Source organism: Notamacropus eugenii, chromosome 2 (assembly GCF_028372415.1).
Source record: "Notamacropus eugenii isolate mMacEug1 chromosome 2, mMacEug1.pri_v2, whole genome shotgun sequence".
Lineage (NCBI taxonomy): Eukaryota > Metazoa > Chordata > Mammalia > Diprotodontia > Macropodidae > Notamacropus > Notamacropus eugenii.
Genome location: NC_092873.1, coordinates 153,323,297 through 153,344,490, shown reverse-complemented (window position 1 = coordinate 153,344,490; position 21,194 = coordinate 153,323,297).

Sequence of the window (21,194 nt, the reverse complement as noted above, 5' to 3'; positions counted from 1 at the left end):
CTCCCCCTCATCCCTTTTCTCTGATGACTGCAGCATCAGAGAGGAAAATGAGAGAAAGAAAGAGAAAGGCTAATCTTATATTATTTAGTTTAAGGAAAGCATACAAGTTTTGGAAATTGTTGGTAAAATTCTCTCTCTCTTTCTACCTTCTAACTCTAACCAGCTTGTAAAGATAGAGAAAAAGAAGACAAGAAGAAATCAGGGAAACTTTTTGCTCATATCAGAGAGGCAGACTGACTAGCATTTTAATTATCTCATGCCTCACCTAAAAGAAAAAAGGTTTTTGTGTAATGGGAAATAACCAAAAAGTTGATATTCTGGTCATATTTTAAGTGAAACATGTCACTCCTAATTGGATCTTTAAGACAAGTCTGAATTTGTTATATTATTTGGCACTAAGGCTAATTGGGAAAAATGCATTAATCTGAAAAAGAGACACCTCAGCGATAAAGTTTTGAACTCTCCAATAGAAAGGAGGGGACTTGGTGCCACTGGATAGTTTTCCTGAAGTCTCCCTCAATTCAGCTGATAAATTCAAAAGCCCTCTCTTTCAAAGAACTTCTTAAGGAATGGACACAGAAGCAAAATGTACTTCAGAAAGGTTAGAACCATTAAGATTTTTTTTACCCCTTTCTTTTTACCCTTAATCCTGACTCTGATCATTGAGTTAGGACTGCAGTAAATAATTAGGACAGCTAAAAATCACTCTTATCATCCCAGATTAGACCAAGGGAAGAGAAGGGGTTGGGCCACAGCACTATGAGATCACAAGCCAACCAGTCCCTACATTTAGTAAGCCCAGTCTTTTATTAACAATTTTTATATGTGATGGTTTGGAAATGTAATTAATGGCCCCTAAATTTCTCTATTTGTGTTAATACTGTGCTTCTAAATTATAGTAAAATAGTCTTGTAAAAATGGAAAAATCACTATAATCCAGAAACGATGTTAGAGAAACCAATTTTTAATCTGAATTTTGTTGAAACTAAAAGATGTTGGGAAAATTGTGTGAAAGCAGTTATGTTATTTTATCAATCCTGCGAACTTTGTCTTATAGTGTTTTGTTTTCTGTAATTGTCATTTAGAAAACCAGATATTTTCACCTTTGCCAGTTAAAGAAGCTTCAGCTAAAGCAATTTGGCTAAGATTCTTAATTAAGTTGTTTGGAGTTACTGTTTTAAAGCTACACCTAAAATTGGTAATTGATTACTGAGTGTAGAACGAAAACTTTATTTGGATTAGTTCTGCACATTCAGAACAATCCTGCAGTATGCTTGGGGGTTGGCAGCCATGGGGCAGTACCAAGCTCCTTTATTTTGTAAAATTGCTGAGGCCCCTGGAGGCCATCTATGTGGGCGAAGTCATCATCCATAAGGAAGAAATTCGTTTGGCTTATGTAAATTGTAAACAATGAATAGGACTTGCTCAGAAGTTGTAATAAATGGAGAGGATTTTTGACAATTGACTTTTACATCAGGAAAACTTTTAAGTTTGAAAAGAAAAGATCTTAAACGGAACTGTCTTATGTATGTGAGTCCAGGTAAATCTTTATAGCTTACTGCAGCTCTATGAGAATACAAATGATTTTATCTGGCTCTGAATTATGATTAATGAATTTTGCTGTTTAAGGTGAAAGACATTTGGGACCATGAATATTTTTGTTTTAAGTTTGAATTTGGGTACAGTTGTCTGCATTACAGCAGTATCTGTGAGAAATGCCACAAGCTACTCAGAGGGAATATGATCCTGCACTGTTAACAGGAAAGAAAACACTGAGGGGACAATTCTAGCCTCAATCTAGGATGGAATCCCCCTCAACAGTTTCCCTATTGTGTTCTTTTAAAAGAAGAATATTTCCCACTTGACTAATCCTGAGTCTGGTTATGAAACAGATGCTGCATGATTGGAGAATTTTATTATTATCTGAATTCAAACAGAGACAAGGACGTTTTATCCTGTCATATTTGTTATGTCACATATCCCTTATTTCTCTTTCTATAGAAAATTTCTGTGATCAATAGCAAGTGACCAACAAAACATGTGAGCCCCTTTGTGTAATCTTACTGGGAAATCTAATATTATTTTTATCTGAAATTAAAACATGTTCAGCAATTTAAGTAAACTACTTAACACTCACCTAAGATGTCCTCATTGTTTAAAAGGACTTTGTAAGCAGTAGTGTTTTTCTGTAATCAGTCTCCTACTTTGACTAAAGCATTTTGTGATATCTAGAAATTCTATAATAATTAAGAATTTGGTTTGTTCTAATACTTTGGGAATTCATATCACTTAAGGACATTTTAATACTAACTAAGCTTTAATGGATTTTAATTTTAAAATGATTGTTTTTGTTTCAAAGTAAAATCATTTTAAAGGTTTTCAAGTAATTTTCTTTATAAAAGTTTAGTGACTGCTCACATTAAGACAAATTTTAAACTGTTTAAAACAAAAGAAAACACTTTTAGAAGAAATATTTTAAAACAGTATCTCTTGTGAAGCCTACGAAATTTTCATTTTCAAGACAATGTGTTGATAAATTAATATGTAGTAATCTATAAAGCAGAAAAGATCTTGCTGTTTTAATCTGAATTTGTAGTCATTCCATAGCCTAAGCAAAAGTAAAATTAGTGTTTGAGATTATTAACAACTTAATTTAAGTCTAAAGCTTTTCTTCCAGAGTGAATACAATCAGAGAATGATAAACAAACCTGTGAAGCAACGATGTACATCTATTCAGCTGTAAGGTTCAAGTTTGAAATCTCTTTCGTTTAATACAATACTGTTATGCTAGTGAAGAGTAACTTAAGCTATCTCATCTGTGGTAGAAATACAAAGGAAAGTGAAGCAGTGTATATGATGGGGTTTAAAGTCTGGCAACCTCCCTGAACTCTGCTTGAATTTCCCCACCTGGCCTTTCATATTCAAATTTGCAGACAGGTTCCCCCTGAATCTTGCCACTTAACCTAGCCTTTCATACTCAGATTTGTAGCCAGGTCTTCCTGAATATCCCCACTTAATCTGGCCTTTCTTATTCAAATCTGTTGCCTTTGACCTAGCCTGGCCTTCCTTTGTCTGTTATGCCAGGGAAATTGTCTTTTATTTATACTTCTTTTGTGCCTGTTTGGTCTTTGTCTAACCTCCATGCCAGGTTTGTCTTTTCCAGAATGCAAACCATCAACTTCCAGATAATTGCTCAGGTTATGTACCCCTTGAACAGGACCCATAGAGGCAGGGACAGCTCTACATCCAATCTCAGCAGGAAGCAACTTCAGCAGCAGAGACCTTTATCCTTTACCCCAAAAGATCTTGGTGTCTCTTCTCATACACAACTGCCAGGGAGGATAATAGAGTAAAGTAGACAAGTAGACAGCTTGCTCACACTGACAGTTTTAGAAGCTCAGAATTCCCACAACCAATTTTATCAGTCAGCTTTCATGCTTCACAGGTAGTTTCACATTATTAGAGAACAAACAAGAAACATTGTAAAGTCTTGTCCACATTGCATTCTGTTTTTGCCAGCTCCATCAAAATGCATCCATCAATCCTCGAGGATGCAATCCTCTTGAAATATGGCAAATGAACATCACACATGTCCCAGAATTTGGAAGAAATAAATACCTTCATGTGACTATAGACAGATATTCAGGTTATACTGTTGCCACCCCGCTGACTGGGGAATCAACAAAATTTGCTATTGATCATCTGTTTAGGTGTTTTGCAACTCTTAGGTATTCCACAAATTATAAAAACAGATAATGGTCCAGCTTATACTAGTCAAGCCTTTATTAAGTTCTGTCTGTCACACAGAATATAGCATAGAACTGGCATCCCATACAATCCTATTGGTCAGCCCATGGTAGAATGCTACAACCATGCTCTCCTCCAAAAATAAAAGAAAAGGGGAGAAGAAGGCAAAAGAATAAGGAGAAGGGTTGACACGGTGTTGTATACCATAAATGTCTTGACACCAGATAAAGAGAGGCTTATACCTGTTCAAAAATAGTTTCAAAAAAGACAAAACACATCTCATTGATTGGAAAAAAGTGAAGGTGAAATGGAATGACCCAAAGACAGGTCCTGTGTTGACCTAGCGGTGAGAGTATGCTTGTATTTCCACAGGAAATGGTGAAGAAATGATCTGGATACCAGAAAGAAACATCTGACCTCTGCCATACATTGGGAGAAGATACAGATTGAGGAAAAGAGGAAAGAGAAGAAGCCAGGATCATGACAAACCCATCATCAGACTAACAGGACAATGAAGATACTCATTCTGCTTCTAGGCACCCTCCAGTTGACCACTGCAGCAGAGGGAACTGAAGGAGAGGGAGATAGATGCGCTTTTGTACATAATCTACCTTGGGTTAGGACGGTGACATGGGGAGAGGAGATAGAGGAGGTAATTATGGTAGGAAATGGGTCAAAGGTTTTGGGGAAACAAATTGATATAGATAGAAAAAATGCATCCTCACCATCAGCTAAACATCATTTTACTGAATTAGCTGGTATGAATCCTGTTTGCTTGACAAAGAGTGCTAATGCCTCTGAACATCCATCTTGTTTACAGCTTTCCATCATTAACATCACTACATAAATAATACCACAGAGTTGGGGAACACATTGAGATATACTTATGTTAGGGATAAAAGGTAATGAGTCAACACAGTGGACCATAGGAAGGAACAATTCACAACTATGCTATAAGATGGCTAGTTGGGATACTGAACATAATCACTTCCCTCCATTTGTGAGATGTCAATCTTCTTATAGATTTGTGAACAATGATACAAACATTATATTGTCATCCTCTAAATTCCAGGAATTGGTTGACTTGTGAGGGGTGGATTATTCCTGAATGGATCTCTCCCCAGGAAAAATGTTACCATAATATGTCAGAACAAGAGACATGGAATATAACATGCTTTAATTGTGCTATCACCGAATGCATTGGTTCTTGTACAGCTATACTAGCATTATTTTTGTAATTATGCAGCCTATGTTTGCTTTAATGCCTATCAAAAGTAAAGGCTGATATATGTCTGTATCTGATCAAACTTTTAATCAGTTAATGTTGAAAGCAAGACAGAAAAGATGTATAAGTTGCATTATTTTAGGCATTGTGAGCTTTGTGACAGCATTGGCTTCTTCTGTATCAATTGGTTTATCTGTACATGCCACTTAATGGATGCTTTAAGGGAAACTATTGTGGTGGTGGGAAACAAAGTTAATGTTCTTGAAACAAGATTGTCCATGAGATATGATTATAGGTTCATTTCTATTTTTGTTACTCCTGTCTATTATAATAGATCTCCATGTAATTGGACTAAGATTAGAAATCATTTGAACGGGATATGGCGAAATAACAGTCTTGCTTTGGATATTGAAGATCCTAATCAAATTGCTAATGATATAGACCAGGCCTCCAAGGAAAATCCTGATCCTGATGAAGCTGTAAATGTGATTTGGGATTATTTTGCTAATAAAAATCCCTTTGCATCCTTGTTCCATTGGCTCATGTCTATATTACCTCTATCCTTTTGTTTCTCTGTATTGGGCCACCTATTTATAGGTACCTTCTCTCTCATGGGAAAGATCTTTAACCCAAGTACATTATCTCCAATTACAGCAAAAGAAAGGGGGAAATGTTGAGGGCTAAGATGGAGTGGGGTAGCAAGTCCAGGCCAAGCCTGTTCTCTGAGACTATGCTCATTATTATCTAGTATTGCTCTCCATACCCCGCTGATGTTGCTGTCCCTGTGAGATAAACAAGAGAACTACAGAATGCAAGGGATATGTAAAATAGATGCTCCCTAGGCTAACATCCTTTAAGACAATAAGACTGTCCAAATTACTAGGCTGAGAGATGAGCAAATTGCCAGGTAGACCTGCAGTATCTGTCTTTGAAAACCCAAGCCCTCAGATCAATAAATGGAGTTGTCCTATTTTCCTCTGCCTGTCCGTGCCTTTTTTCTTCACTTTCACTGCTTTACCAAGCCACGTGGGAATGCTGGCCATCTGCCACAATAGATATCTTTGATTACTTCATCTCAAAACTAATTATATCTTTTGATCATTTGTCAACTGGAGAATGGTTCTTTATTAAATTTGATTCATTTCTCTCTATTTGAGAAATTAGGCCTTTATCAGAGAAACTTGCTTCAATTTCTTTTTTCACAATTACTGTTAACTGTATTTCCCTCCATCCTATTCTCACCAGCCCCACTTATACTATTGTTTCTCTTCTTTTACCCTGTCCCTCCTCAAAAGTGTTTTGCTTCTGACTACCTAGTCTTCCAATCTTCCCTCTCTTCTATCACTCTGTCCTTCTCTTATCCCCTTCCCTTTTTAGTTTCCTGTAAGGTAAGATAGATTTCTAAACCCAGTTGAGCGTGTATGTTATTGCCTCTTTGAGCCAATTCTCATGAGAATAAGGTTCACTCACTCACTCTCATCTCCTCCCTTTTCCCTTCCACTGTAAAAGCTATTCTTGCCTCTTTCATGTAAGACAATTTACCCCATTCTACATTTCCCTTTCCCTTTCTTCCAGTATTTTCCTCTCTTACTGATGGATTTTGTTTTTTAGATATTATCCTTTCTCATTCAACTCATTCCTGTGCCCTTTGTCTATATATGCTCCTTTAAACTGCCCTGATAATGAGAAATGTCTTATGAGTTACAAATTTCATCTTCTCATGTAGTAATGTAAACAGTTTAATTAAGTCTCTGATGATTTCCCTTCCCTGTTTCCCTTCTTATGTTTCTCTTGAGTCTTGTATTTGAAAGGCAAATTTTTCTATTTAGCTTAGATCAAGAATTCAAAAATGTTTGGAAGTCCTCTATCTCATTGAACATCCATTTTTTCCTCTGAAGAATTAATCTAAGTTTTGGTGGGTAGGTGATTCTTGTTGTAACTCTAATTCCTATGCCCTCCTGAATATCATATTTCAAGCCCTCTGACCCTTTAATGTAGAAGCTGCTACGTCTTGTCTTAGCCTGACCGTGACTCCATGATACTTGAATTGTTTCTTTCTGACAGCTTGCAATATTTTGTCCTTGATGTGAGAGCTCTGGAATTTGACTATATTATTCCATGCAGTTTGTGATTTGGGACTTTCTTTTATCTTCAGGTTCCAAAGTGTCAGGGCAGTTTTCCTTGATAATTTATTGAAAGATGATGTCTAGACTCTTTTAGTCATGGCTTTCAGGTAGTCCAAAATTTTTCAAATTATCTCTCCTAGATCTATTTTCTAGGTCAGATGTTTTTACAATTAGACATTTCTCATTGCCTTCTATTTTTTTTTTTTTGTCCTCTTGGTGTTGTTTTATCATTTCTTGATTTCTTGCAAGTAAATACTTTCCACCTGCTCCATTATACTTTTTAAGGAATTATTTTCTTCAATGAGCTTTAAACCACCTTTTCCATTTGGCAAATTCTGCTTTTTAATCCATTCTTTTTCCTCATTGACTCTTTGTACCTCTTTTACCATTTGGCCACATCTGTTTTTTAAGCTGTTATTTTCTTCAGTATTTTTTTACCAAACTGTTGACTCTTTTTTCATGATTTTCTTACATCACTCTCATTTTGATTCTCAATTCTTCCCCTTCTTACTTGATTTTCAAAATCCTTTTCTGAGCTCTTGCACAGTCTATGACCAATTCATATTTTGCTTAGAGGCTTTTTGTGTTGGAGCTTTAACTTGGTACTCCTCTTCCAAGTGTCTGTTTTGATCTTCCTTGTCAACACAGAAACTTTCAATAGAATATAAGATGTATTTTTTTCCCCACTGTTTGCAAACTTCCCTGGCTTTTTAGTTTACTTTTAAGTCTTTGTTAAAGTAGGGTTCTGCTTTGAGGATAGAATACACAGTATACCAAATTTCAGGAATTTTGTGCAGCTTTTTTCAAAGATACTTCTAGGGACTTATAGTTTTCAGTTCTTCCAAAGGGGTATGATCTAAGGGGTGTGTTTACTCCATTCTTGGCCTGCACTCTGGTCTGTGAAAAACCATAAGCACTCTTTTATACCCTGGGACTGTGAGGAGTTCCCTCCTCCTCTGCGGCTGAAAGTTCTGCTATGCTAAGTACTCCTGCTCACCCTGGGACTGTCACCTGGGATCCAGACCTGAGCATAGACAGAGCAATAGAGACTTGCCTCAATGCTAGCAAAAAAAGATCTCTCTATTCTCCTTAAGAGGTCTGGAATCAGCCCCTCCTGCTGCCAATAATGATGATTTAGTCACTCCCAAGGCCTGCTCCTGGTTTGTTGGGGCCAGGGCTGACAAGTCTGCACTGGACTGTGGTCCATTCTCACCCTTGTGCAATAGACCTTTCCTGATAACCTTCTAAGTTTTTGGGGGTGGAAATTTGTATTACTCTGTCTTTTTTGTAGGTTCTGCTGCTCTAGAATTTGTTTAGAGTCATTTTAAAGGTATTTTGAGGGGTTCTGTGGAGAGCTCTGGTGAGTCCCTGCTTTACACTACCATCTTGGTTCCACCTTCTTCAGGTGAGTTTTCAAAGAAAATTGGTATATTGTGAGGTAGAAGAGAAGAGGGAGGGCTATAAAATTCTTAGGAATTTGGAGGTTTCTTTCAGGAGGTGATTGGTGGATTCTTTCAATTTCTATTTTGCCTTCTGAATTTAAGTATCAAAGAAATTTTGCTAGAATATTTGTTGAAATGTGTCTAGTCTGGGATAAGCTGTTAAAATAAAAGGGATTATGGGGTTGAGGGTTGAGCACAATACTTGAGCCTTCCTCTCATTGAAATTGGCTCAAAGAGGAAGTGAGATGCAAGCACAATTAGGTATAGAAATATATCTTACCCTACAGAGAAATAAGACAGGAAAAGGATCAAAAAGGGAGAGTCTGATAAAAAGGAGAGTGGATTGTGGGAGGCAATGGGCAGAAACATACCATTTTGAGGACAGGGCAGGGTTAAAGGAGTAAAGGAGAAAGAGAAGGTTAAATAAGAGAGAAATAGCATTAAAGGAAAAATACATTTTTTTTTATCATAACTGAGAATAAGAATAAGATGAGAGCACTTATAATACAGAAACAGTAAAATGGATTAAAAATCTGATTCAAATAGTATATTGCTTACAAGATACTTGAAACAGAAACACTAAGAGTTAAAACAAAGTGCAGACATAGAATCTAATACGTTTTAGCTGAAGGAAAAAAAGACACGAGTAGCAAACATGATCTCAAACAAAGCAAAAGCAAAAATAGAAATAATTGAATGAGATAATGCAGGAAACTTCATTTTGCTAAGATGTACCATAGATGATGAAGTAATATAAAAATGCAATAAGTTTCTCTGATAAAGGTTTCATTTCCCAAATATATTCTGAGTATAGAACAGAGTCAACTTTGCCAATTCATAAAAGTCAAAGGTTATATAAACAGGCACTTTTCAGGAGAAGAACTCAAAGGTTGCTATAGTCACATAAAAATGCGCTAAATCATTATTGACTAGAGAAATAAAAATTAAAACAAGTGTGAGTTACTACCTCACACCTATTATATGTGACAAATACTGGAGGAGAGCAGGTAAAATAGGTCTATGAACGAACTGCTGATAGAGTTGTGAATTGATCCAACCATTTTGAAAAACAATTTGGAATGATGTCCCAAAACCTGTAAAACTGTTTATACCTTTTGACCCAGTGATAATACCTCTAGGTCTGTATCCCAAAAAGATCAAACACAAAGGAAAAGGACCTATAGATACAAAAATATTTGTAGTTTTTTGTGGTTGCAAAGAATTGAACATCATTAGGATGCTCATTATTTGGGGAATGACTGAACAAGTTGTGGCATATGATTTCAAGAAGTACTCTTATGCTATAAAAAATGAGGGATCAATTTCAGGGAAAAACACATGTTAAGACAAACATGAAATAATGCAAAATGAAGTGAGGAGAACTGGGAAATCATTGTGCACAGGAATAGCAATGTAATGATGATCTACTGAAAAAGACTTAGCTACTCTGATCAATACAATGACCCAAGGCAGTTACAAAGGACTAATGATGAAAAGATGTTATCCACTTTCAGAGAGAGAACTGATGAACTCCAAGTGCAAAGTGAAGTAAAATTTTCTCATTTCTTGATTCTTACTTTTTTAAAAATAAATATGGCTAATACGGAAATATGTTTTTCATAACTTTACCTGTGTAACCAGTATCAAATTTCTTTTCCTCTCAGTGGGTGGTGGAGAATGTAGGAAGGAGGGAGAATATTTGGAACTCAAAAATTTAAAGAAGAAAAAAAAACTATGTATATATAGAGAGAGACAGAGACAGAGAGTGCCCTGGGGATTTTTTCCTTAGGAAATTCTTTCATTTATTTAGGCACTCTATTTCCTGATCTGTTAATCTGGTTAATTTATGTTTCCATAAATATTCATGAATTTCCCTCAGATTGTCAAATTTATTGGTATATAATTGGGCCAAATATTTCTTAATGATTGCTTTCATGTCTTCATTGGTGGTGGTTTCATTACTTTAATTTACAACACTGGCTATTTGATTTTCTTCTTTCTTGAAAGATGCTATCTAGGTCCCCCTTTTTGTTATGGTTATCCAACAGTCCTATGATTCTGACATTTTCTCTCCTAGAACTATTTTCTAGATTAGTTGTTTTTCCTGTGAGGCATTTTACAATTTCTTCATTTTTTCATTCTTTCACATTTCTTTCATTGACTCTTGGTTTACCATAGAATCATTAAGTTTCCTCTGCTCAATTCTAACTTTTAAGGAGTTGTTTTTTTCTCAATTAGCTTTGGCACTTTCTTTTCTATTTGGTCAAGTCTACTTTTTAAGCAATTGTTTTCTAAGTTGTTGACTCTTTTTTATAATTCTCTTGTATCATTCTCATTTATTTTCCCATTTTTACTATCTCATGTGATATTAAAGCTCTTTTTTGAGCTCTTCACTGAGTTCTTTCTGAGTTTTATTGGGGATTTTGCCTATAGGCATTTTGACATTGTTGTCCTCTTCTGAGTTTATGTCTTCATCTTCCCTATCACCATAACAACTTTTTGTGGTCAGATTATTTTATTTTTGCTTTTATTCATTTTTTTCCCCTTCCTCCTTTCTATTAAATTCAAACTCTGATCTCAGGATAGAAAGGGCATTTTCTCAGATCTCTTATGCCAGTAGTTGCAGGCCCTGATTGTTTAACTGGTGCTGCATTGATATTGTCTTGAGTCCCACAGGGAACCCTCCTGTATGGTGCTATGCTGATGGGATGATGTGGGGTTGGGAGTTGTCTGGCAGCTTAGATGTTGCTAATTCAGGTTTCTACTGGTGGTGTCTGGCATATGCTGAGGCCTGGGGGGGTGTTTCTGTGTTTCCCCAGGGATACACTGAAGCCTTGGAGGTCTGGCTGCCAGAGGTTCCCTGGTTACCTCTGGCTATGATAAATTATTTGGCAGTTCTCAGAGCTGGAGTCTGCCTGTTCCCCTGTCTATGCTGAGGCATGTGTGTGTTGGGGAGGTGGGGTGGGCAGGGGATCCTGGTATTAGTCTTTGCTTGCTTCTCAACACTGGGGTTGATGATGTGCCATTGGTTTTCTGAGGCAGGGCTTGCTGGGACACTTCCTGTCCTGGTCTGTGTTGCTCTTTTACACAAATGAGACAGACTTTTCCTGTAGGTTTTCCAAATTTCTTGACCTCAAAGGTTGTTTTACCCTGTCTTTTGCAGATTGTACTATTCTAGGATATGCTTGGGGCACTATTTTGGGGTTGTTTGCAGGTGAATAAGAAAGTACATTGTGATTTATTGTTTACTCCAGTAACTTGGCTCCCAGAAATTCCCTCAGATTCAGGTTTTAAAGATATAATGAAAGTCTAGATTACTGGCCCAATTTTAGAAGATATAATCTATATAGTTTAATATCAAGACTTACCTTTGAGCTAAAATATTAGCTTATCAAATGTAAGACAAAAAAGTGTGGCTAGGCAGAAAAACATGTTGATGGGATGGGAGGGTAAAAGCTAATTTAATTTGAAGTTATATTGTAGAAGATACAGTGATCTGGCCTGGGAACAGACTAGAAAGTTTTTACCTTGGTGAACACAAAGACTAAGGGAGTACACGGTGGCAATCTACAGTGTTTGAAAGCTTGTCATGTGAAAAGCAAAAAGAAGTGGACTTCTCCTTGTCCCTAGCAACCAGAACTAGGAGCAGTGAGTAAGAATTGCTAAGAGGTCAATTTAAGTTGGGGGTGAGGAAAAATTTCTTCCCAACGTATTTCATAGTCTGATCTACCATAGTAGTGCGTTTACCTTTAAGTGATGTCTTCCAGAAAAAGCTAATGACCTCTTGAGGCACATATTTTGAGGGAATTTTTTGTTTGGGTAGAAGTTGCTACTATATCCCAGGAGCCGAATTAGATGCAAGTCATACAAAAAGAGGTCTAACAGAGTCCCTGCTATCAAGGAACTCGGTCTTATGGAGGAGACAACTGCAAACCACTATGTACAAATGAGGTCTATAAAGGATAAATAGAAGACAATCTCAGAAAGAAGTAATAAAAATTAAAGAGGACTGAGAGAGGTTCCTTTCAGACACAACAGGCAAAGGGCTTTCTTGACCCTTCTGGGTATGTATCAAGTAAATTGAGACTCAGAGGGATTAAAATCATTTTCCCTGTTTACATAGCTAATACGTATGGCACTAAGTTCAAACTCAGATATTTTAATTCAAAATGTCATATTTTACTGCACCAACATGTCTCTAAAGTTTTATCATTTTAATTTTGAGCTAGATTCTATATCATTTCCCTATTTTGCTTCTTGCTGCTAAATCAATATTTTTGGACTTTTTCAAATAAAATAATAACTTCACCAAAATAGTTTGCATATTTTTTTTGCTTTGTTTATTGGGCTGTTTTTCATTATGTGAATGTGAAAATCAATATGATTTTCCTTGTGATTTTTTTTGTTTTATCTTTCAAAGAAACATATTTCAGGTTTAAAATGTGTTTTCAGAGGAAACTTAAGATTTCTTATTAAGCCTTACATGAGGTCTCAACCATTCAGCAAATAAAATTTAACAAAGTCTAAAAAATTAGAACTTATTTAAGGAGAAGATGATTAAAGGAAACAATGAGTGAAATATATATACCAATTTTAAATCACCCAATTGCTCACAAATGTATTGGTTTCTGACTTTTATTTACTTTTAAAATGGAAACTTTATGTGGAATGCTGATGGAATTGATGGAAAGTTCTAAAATTCTTCTGCCTGTTTTGAAAATATTTTCTATTACTTTTCAGTAAGTGCATTTTATACATTTTGGCTTTATCTCCCATGTATTTTTGAAAGTAAGTCAAAATTGAATATGGTTGTAAGATACTCTTGTATATATTTGAGGTTAATAAATTTCATTACTTAATGGATCAAAAATAAGTACTTGCATATTTTGTACTCTTGTTTGAAAACTTGAGATTCAAAACATCTTGACTTTAGCTTTTTTGGCCTAAATATTTCAACTTCCCAAATTTCTGGAGCACAACATATTAAAGGAAACACAATTATGCAAAAGAGTTCTAGGAATATTTTGTAAATATAACATCAGTAATGCTAAATTAAATATCTCTAAGTTTTAGGAATAAGTGAATCAAGAGCAAATCCCTTCATCTCTCTGAGCATCTTTCCTCACCTGTAATAGTAGTGGGTCAAATTAGACAGTCATTAAGATCTTTTTTAGTCCTCAGACATAGTGTTTCTATGATTTGTTGATGTATGCTACATTCTGTATGTGAAAGCCTGGTCATTGACGTACCTATTTTCTCATATTTCAAGTATTATAGAAAAGTAGGATAGCGCAAGAGAATGTGTCAGATTTGAAGTCTGGAGGTCATGTATTCAAAACCATCTTTTGTTTGTTTGGTTTTTTGTAATCAGTTTGGCTATGCTAGATAAGACATTCATAAACAGCCTAAGACTTTTCATCTGATGAATGGTGTTAATAACAGTACTATATTCATTAAGTCACTGTGAAAATTAGTGAGATAATGTGAATTGTGTGAAATGATTAGCAAATATTAATGTACTATAAAATGTGAACTATCATCTTCAAATCATCACTGTGCCCAAATGCTGAGAGTTGTAGAAACTATTAAATCCATTAATTGTGATTTTTTTAAAAATCATTTATTTAAGTATGATCTGTCAATATTTTCTCTCCCTTTCAGAGTTATCAGATTCGAATTAGCAAAAAATAAATGTCACACAGACATCTTTTAAAAGCTTCACTGCTTTATTTATTTTGTTTACTTCAAGTCAAAGTTTTAATTATATTTCTCCTCTAATCCAACTATCAGAGAGTATTGAGACTTCAGGTATAAAATTTGGATGATTTTGAATGAATCTCCATAGTCTTTTTAAGCACGGATAACAAAATTTGTGTATTTGAAATCAGGAGTATCATCCACGTAATCCAGTTTTCAATCTAGCTGTGTTAACATGCAAAACTCAATTGAACTTTCGGAATCTCAATTTACTCATCAATAAATTAGGTATAATGATACCTGTTTTACCTAACACCCACTTGAGAGAAAAATACATTGAAAACACTAACAGACTGAAAATGTAAGTTATTATTTGAATATATAGGCTGTGACAGAGATGTAGATTAAGTAGCAAGAATGTTTTTAAATCTGGCAAGTCATTATAACTTTATTGCCAGTCTAAAATACAGTTACATTATCTAGACATGATTCTCTGTCTTACTGGTCTTCTCTGCCTACCTGCTTAAGCAAATGAACCTGAATTACATTATCTATGATAGAGCCCAACAGTAACAATTTTTAAAGTTTTAACTTTGTAGGAAGTGATGTCTTCTAGATTGAGCATCCAAGTTTTAACAAATATTCACCCTATATAGCCAAGTCAAATTATATATATGTATATATTATTACTTGAAAGAAGTACAGACATAGGCAATGGAAAACAATTTTATTTCAATTGAGGATTATTTTTCCTTTACCGGCACTTAGATGTTGGTATGCTATATATTTTGGGAATTCAATTTGTGAGGTAGTTATGTATGTCTGGTCAAGAACTATGTCATGAAAAAAAGGAAAAGTAAAAAATCAAATGACTGAACTGTTGTCTTGATTCTACTAATTCACTTTTTCTTACTATAGGCCAAGGTCTTTGAGCATCCTAAGGTAGTCATACTAACCATTTCAAATGAAAGAAAAGTTTAGAATAAAGGTCAAGTGGAGTTACTTTCACATTGGGTCTGCCTATGTCACTGAGAATCATCACTATGGTTCACACATTGTGGGTTCTATATAATGGCTGAATCAGGGTGGAGTTAACAGAAGTTCATTGAACAATCTTTGCTAGTCCTTACCGATAATATCTCAGACAACTCTTCTTAATTATTTAATAAAGATCCTCACTATCTCAACAGTAAAAGATTCTGAATGATATGTGTGTTTTGAAGGGAGGGAGTCAAGAAATTGGGTAAGTAAATAATCAAATAAAAATTCCTAAATCTTTGAAGATGTTTTATGGGATGAGAGAATCTCAAGATAATTGTTCAAAAAGCAAAAAGTATAAAACAGTAAGTTCAAAAGCCAACAAAACCACATCGGTTGGTTATGATAGCATATGGATTGAATGAAAGCCCTGTTAAATGTTTGTCAGGGATAAGAAAAAGTAGTTTTCAATGAAACACTGAAAGTGAAAATACTTTCAAACAGAGCTAGAAAACTTTAAAAAAAAAAAGGAATGGACAGCTAGAGAATAATGGAGGAAACATGATTTTTTGTTCAAAGGAATGTAAAAATATTAATATTTTTAAGTTATCAAAATGTAAAAATAGAAGAATGCATGATATAGAAGATGTTAAAAAAAGACCTGTACTAGAAAGTATGTCACAGAGAGACAAAAAGGGATTAAGGATTAATATTTGAATATGATTACAAAGAAGTAATAAAATGGAATTCCTTTTAAATTTCTGGAACCACATAAGTTAAATTAAAATTGAACGGTATCCATAGATCACTACTAAAGAGAAATCATAGAAATAAAACACTGAGAGATGTGATCATTGAAATCAAGGGAATTTACTTTATGCAAAGAGAGAGAGAGAGAGAGAGAGAGAGAGAGAGAGAGAGAGAGAGAGAGAGAGAGAGAGAGAGAGAGAGAAAGTCTGTCTGTTCATCATTTCTTAGAATAAAATATTATTTCATTACACTTATATACCACAACTTGTTCAGTCATTCCCTAATTGATGGATATTACCTCAATTTCCAATTCTTGGTCACCACATAAAGAGCTGCTATAAATAGTTTTGTGCACGTGACTCCTTTTCCCATTTTTGTGATCTCATTGGGATACAGCTCTAGAAACAATATTGTTGGGTGAAAGGGTATGCTCATTTTTATAGCCCCTTGGGCATAGCTACAAATTGCTTCTCAAGAATAGGGGGATCATAGCTCTACCAAAAATGAATGAGTGTTCCAACTTTCTCATATCTTCTCTAAAATTTATAATTTTCCTGTTTTGCCATTTTAGTCAATCTGATAGGTGTGATGTGGTACCTCAGTTATTTTGATTTGCATCTCTCTAATCAATGGTGATTTAGAGCATGAAAAATATATTTTTCAATCTTAATTCAGAATTGATTAGCTCTCTCTCTGGGGATAGATAGCATGTTTTGTCATGAATCCTTTGAAATCATTTTGGCTCATTGTTTTGATCAGAGTGTTTCAAAGATCATTCACAGTTGTTCATCAGTACAATATTAAGGTTGTTTTAAAATGTTCTTCTCATCCTGTTCACTACACTTCACATCAGTTCATATAAATTCCCTGGCTTTTTATTTCCCTGAAACTGCCTATCTCATCATTTCTTAAAATGATAGTATTTCATTACAATTATATACCACAATTTGTTCATGCATTTTCCAATTTTTTGACAACCACTCAATTTCCAATTATTTGACACCACAAAAAAAGAGAAAAGAACTACTATACATATTTTTGTACATACAGATTTTTTCCTTTGATCTCATTGGGATACAGATCTAGTAAGTTTCACAACCAATAAAACCCACCAGCAAGTTGCTCAAACTAAAACAAGTTAAAGAATGTACAAAGTTCAGACTGGAAGCAAAAGGACATTGACTTTGAACAGACCTCTTTTGGAGCACTGAAAATTCCATTTCAATAGCCTGAGTTGTTGCTGGGATCCTCAAGTGACACAACATTCTATTACCTCAAGAAAGTAATAGAAAGAAGAGAAAAGACACAAGTTTATGCCAGATATTCTATAAAGAAGTTCAGAGAGTTCAGCCTTAATTTAAAATCTGAGGTAAGGAAGTAGGCCAGAACAATGATTGAAAAACAAACCTCACTATAAAGACCTGTTATGTGAAAGGGATACTCAAGACACAAACCTAGAGAAATTCCAAAGGAAACCTCAAAGAAACCATAGCTTGGGTACATGGGTTAGTAGAATTCCTAGCAAATAAGAAGCAAGGTATTTATTAAAAATTTAAATGAATTTAAAATCAAATAAGTACTAGATTTATTTTCTTTAAATGAAGAAAGAAATGAGAACTATGGAAGACAAAATGGGAAAAAGAAATATCTTGGCATAAGGAGTTAAAAAGCCTTAAGCAAATACCTTGAAACTGAAGATCAAACAAATTAAAACAAATGACTACATAAAATATCAACAGTATTAAAACAAAATAAACCAAAAATTAGAAGGAAATGTGAAGTATCCCATAGTGAAAACAAATGACCTAGAAAAGAGATCAAGGAGGGAAATTTAAGAATCATTGGGCTACCTGAAATTCATGAACCAAAAGCACAAATAAAAACTTAGGCACATTATTTCAAAAATCATAAAATAATACTTTCCATCTCTCTTAGAACTAAGTAAAAAAATCAAAATAGACTCCTCTGATACATATGAAGTCATACAAAATTCTTTCTCTGGGTGTGTATAGTTTTTTTTTTTTTTCATTATAGGTCTTTTGTAATTGTCTTGCCTCATTGCTTTAATCAGAGATCTTCTGATACTCCCAAATTAAAATACCTAAGAATATTGTAACCAAAATTCAGAGCTTTCAGGTCAAAGATCAATATTCCAGGGAGCAAGAATGAATGAATTCAAGAAGCACAGTAAAAATTTAGCAAGAACTGAAATGAAACAGAGAACTTGAAATTCAGAAGGTAAAAGATTTAGGATTTAAATCAACTGTAACATACTTTGAAAAACTGGACATAATCCTTCTAGGGAAAAATGAACCTTTCATGAAAAATAAGGCTTTCAGGTATTCCTGATGAAAAGCCCAGAGCAATATAATATCTTTGAAATACAAACACAGGCATGAAGAGAAACATAAAATAATATGAAGATGCCAGAAATTACAAGGGTCTAAAAAAGAATATAATATTTACATTCTAATATAAGGAGAAAATACATATGTATCCTCATAAGCCTATTATCATCAAAAGTCAAAGTAGGAATCTTAGAAAAGCATTCTGATAATGATTTTGTTATTTTTCATGATCCAAAAATAGAAAAAGTTAAGGATATAATAAAAGACAGTTGACTATAAAAATACATCTCGGGTTAAAGTGGAAGGAATAAAATATGGGGTAGTTTAAGGAAAGAATCAGCTCTAAGCAAAATAAACTCTGCTTTAAGAGAATGGATTATGAAAAGGGATTTAAAATGAAAGATAGAAATAATGAAAATCTGTGATTGGGTCCTAGGTGAGGGAAAGAGAAAAGGATTGCCTTTGGGACTTCATGCAATTCTGTAAATGCTCCCAAACTTCTTGAAGCAATTATCTATCTTTGTAGCACCAAAATTCTCCTGGTGACAGAATATAGACATAAGTCTTGGGATACCACAGTCTCAAAAGAATTAAATGTGAAGATCTTCTAAAACCCAATGAATGGATTCATAAATGTCTGTTTTGAACAGGCTTCACCATGTGATGAAAGAGGCAATTACAAAGAAAAAATGGCATGACAAGATGTTGTTGTGAAATAGAATACCCAGTAGATAGAGAAGATCAATCCCCTTTCCTTGAGACAGTGACTTCAACTTCTCACCTAAGAAGTTGTTTGTTAGTTCTTTTAGTGCCTGGCATTAATGAAAGGGCAAACACAACTAGTCACTCCATGAAATAATGAAGTTGACTGAACTTTGATTCTACCTTTATTTCTATTAGAGCCTACCTCTATTTCTATTAGCAACTTTGTCAGCCTTGTTCTTTTGTTGTTTCCACAAGGGCTTTGAGATCAGAGGAATTATTAAAGTGGATTCAAGCCCATAAAACCAAGTTTATTTCCAATAATGCCATAGATTAAGTTCCCACAGTGTGAATAAGATGTCTCAGTATGATCCCAGAAGCTGCATAGTCTTCTCCTTTGCCCTCAAGCTCAACACTTCTTATTATTTTTTTCTGTGCTGGACAAATATGTTTCTCCTCCTAAGGCACATATTTACTCTTAATCTCTCCTTCAAGAGGTAAAGTCTCAAGATTTGTATTCACAAGGTCACCTGTAAAGCTATGCTGTATTTTAACAGGAAAAACCTCAGTAATTATATAAATGCTTTAATTGCCAATATCTCTGAAAGCAAGATTTAGCTTGGATGAAAAGAAAGATATATTATTTTCCTATGAACAATCTAGGGCTGAGTTTACTTCCAAAAGGAATTATTTATTCTCTGAGAAAATCTTACTTTCTTTGAGATTTTGAAAGGAAAAACCCCTAGAGCACTCAAGAGCATACAAAATGCCTTCAGAAAATGCTGATTTATACACATACAGATCACAGGATAGCACTTCAAGAATGACTTTATTGGATGCCCTGATGTGGTGGAAACTTTGCTACGTTCCTTGTCCAGAAAACATTTTGACTCTGATGGAATTTCGACATTAGCATGAATGAAATAGATTGAGCTTAACTGCTTAATAGAAAACAGGTAACAACAGAAACACTGGCAAACATTTAAAATATGAGACACTTGGATCAAAATGCTTTGCTGGAGGACAAATTGAGGTTACGAAATTTCAACAAAGTAAAACCAATAAGTTCTTACTGGTTTAAATTTACATTACTTCATGAATTTTAGACTATAGCAATGAAGTTATCACCTTAAAGATATACCAAAAGTACTCTGAAAATTGCATAGTTTTTTTCATCTTGCTTTTGATTGATAGAGTAGAAACAGTGAAGCTATATAATATGTTGAATGTGTTTTTTCATCTCTGGTTATGTTTAGAAGCATATTTAGAAGAATATTTTCTTAATAATTAATCAATTCTAGGTTCTTTTGATGGATAGTTTTATGAAACACATTTAATTCAGTTAAGAGCTAGATTTGGAATCAGAATAACCAGGTTCAAATCCTCTCTTTTCCATTTATTGTCTGTCTCTGATCCTCAATAAGTCACTATAAGCTAACATTTTGCTAATATTTACATAAACCTTTAAGATTTTTAAAGCACTATACATATCCTCATTCTGTCCTTGTGAGGTAGTTGTTACACCCATTTTAAAGATAAGAAAGCTAAGGCTGATAGAAAAGTTAAGTGTCTTGCTGAGATCCACACAGGCAGAAATTGAACTCAGGTCTTTCACTCTAGCTTATCACTCAGGTTTCAAGCCTTTCACTCTAGTTAGTGGACCACTAATGACACAACCCACTGAGTCTCAGTTTCCTCCCTCGTAAAAAGATAGGGTTGTACTAGGTAACCTCTAAAGTTCCTTCCAACTCTATGACCTTATGGAAAACTTTATTATGACGTCTGAGGTGGGCTACTTTCTATGAAGAGGAAAAGAATTGTGACAATGAAGACTAGATACAATGAATATTGTATTAGTCAAAATGTACACATTTAATACTAATATTTTAGGACAATAAAGAAGAAAGAGCATTCAAAGCACAGGGGAAGGAAGAAGGTACAGAAGTTGCAGGGGCAGAAAGCATATTAGTCTTTTCATTTCATGAACTATTTTAATTAATTAGTGTATTTAAGCGCTGGGGAGCAGATGTTGCTGGTTGATGCTTTCAAAACTGACCCCATAATTCTGTCATTAGAGAAAAATCAAGTGCACATGAGGAGAAAAAATACATTCTGTACCAATATGGTCCCAATGATCAAATTTGATTATGTTTTTTTTTTTGTTTTTTTTTTTTTACCC